Source organism: Lemur catta, unplaced genomic scaffold (assembly GCF_020740605.2).
Source record: "Lemur catta isolate mLemCat1 unplaced genomic scaffold, mLemCat1.pri scaffold_41_ctg1, whole genome shotgun sequence".
NCBI lineage: Eukaryota > Metazoa > Chordata > Mammalia > Primates > Lemuridae > Lemur > Lemur catta.
This window is the reverse complement of record NW_025423849.1, coordinates 1,725,619-1,727,705: the sequence shown is the minus strand read 5'-3', so window position 1 is coordinate 1,727,705 and position 2,087 is coordinate 1,725,619.

Below are 2,087 nucleotides of genomic sequence, written 5' to 3'. Positions count from 1 at the left end.
CGCACTACGAGGTCTCTGTCGGACGCAGACCTGCCTTTCTGACTCTGAATCAAACAGTAGCTCAGTGGTTTGAGCATAAACACGTATCTTGAAAGCTTAATCCGCCCATACACAGGGAAACCCCTTTTTAAAGAAAATCACTCTGCTGCCAAGAGGCTGTTAATATTCAGCGCTCAGATACGAACACGACTCAGATAAAAGACTCACAGCCTGTGTGAGAGACCACAGAGGATTCCCTGGGTCTCTGTGCTGCAATGGAAACACAAGAAAACAATCCCCGGCTTCAGGCTACTACAGGAAACCCACCTGCCCACTTAGTGGAAAAGTTATATGAGCTTCATAGGCCAAAACACACCAACATAGATTTAGAATTAGTCTAATTTACTGTAAGGACCTCAGAGGTCACGCACTCATTTCTAGGAATCTTCCTGTGTTTCGCCTTCCTATTTCTTTCCCTGCGAGAGCTAGAGCCAGGTCACCATCTCAACAGGCCCCCTTGAAAGGAATTTAGAAATCAGCCCGTTACCTTTTAAACAGTTGCTGAGTGTTTTCTTGCTTAGAGGGGAACTGTATTTATAGTCTCCGTGTTGCTTCACTAGCACCATAAAATCAGGGATTAGGTGTATTTTTCTTGTCATACTAGAAAACTGTCTGAAAATCTCCCCAAAGTAATAAATTCGTACCAGTTCAGGAACAAAATGTTAGCTGACAAAGTGGCCGATAGTGATTGTTATTGGTTATTCACGCCACTTGTTTATTTTGGAGCATTCCTTTTCCAGAGAGGCCTGGTGAGTAGCAGGCCAGCACATTGGTGATGTGGGGCAGACAGATGGCTACCGTGTGCTCTACCAGAGCTCTGATCACAGCAGAGGTGGCTACTTCAGAAAAGCAGACTGACACCGCTAGTTAGCCAACGACGGTCCGTCCTCTTCTGTGATTCCACTTCCACACAAACACACTCTGGGAAGTCAAGAAATCTCAAAGGGAACTTTAACATTGTGGTTTTTTTTTATTACAAAATGTTATAAGCATCAGTCCTGGGTGCTGAAGTCATGAGGGTTTGTGATATTTTTCTTTATGCTTTTCTGTATTTTCAAAAATTTTCAAGAGCAAAAATAGTCCATAACACAATGTAGCTTGCACATGCAATCAACTGAAAAAAAAAAAAATCAAAACAGAACTTAGAAAATAAACAGTTGGTACTTACCCTGAGCTATTAAAGTTTGATAGGAAAATACAACATCCATTTGACACGAAAATATCAATCATTGTTTCAAGATCTTCTCAAGTATTTTCAATATGGCTCTTTAAAAGTCTTTTGAATTTACACAAAATGATATTTACCCTATTAGTTTCTTTCCGGTGAGAAAAATAATAGCTTAATGTTGCACAAGAATATGCCATTTTGTGTCATATCAAAAGAGCAAGGGGAAATTCATCAGCCAACAGCAAGAAGGTTGAAAGTTAAGCCATCCTTACAGGCTGAAATCTTTAGGCCTAAATAATAACTTCCTTTTCTGAAAGTACTTTTAATATTACGGAGTGCTATGCAAATGCACAGTGTGATCACCGTTATTAGAACTGACATGTTCCCAGAGTGTGCTGAGGGCCATCTCACCTCAAGCCACGCGTCTTTATTTGATGATCGCATTGAAAAGGTGCAGGGAAATCACAGAGGCGTATTTCAGAGTCTGCCTATCCAGGCAGTAAGGTTGTTTCCATTAAAAACTGTGGGATGGGGCTGGGCGCGGTGGCTCACGCCTGTAATCCCAGCACTCTGGGAAGCTGAGGTAGGAGGATCACTCAAGGTCAGAAGTTCGAGATCAGCCTGAGCAAGAGCGAGATACCGTCTCTACTAAAAATAGAAATTATCTGGCCAACTAAAAAATATATATAGAAAAAATTAGCTGAGCATGGTGGCGCATGCCTGTAGTCTCAGCTACTCGGGAGGCTGAGGCAGGAGGATCGCTTGAGCCCAGGAGTCTGAGGTTGCTGTGAGCGAGGCTGACACCATGGCACTCACTCTAGCCCGGGCGACAGAGTGAGACTCTGTCTCAGAAAACAAACAAACAAAAAACCTGTGGGAT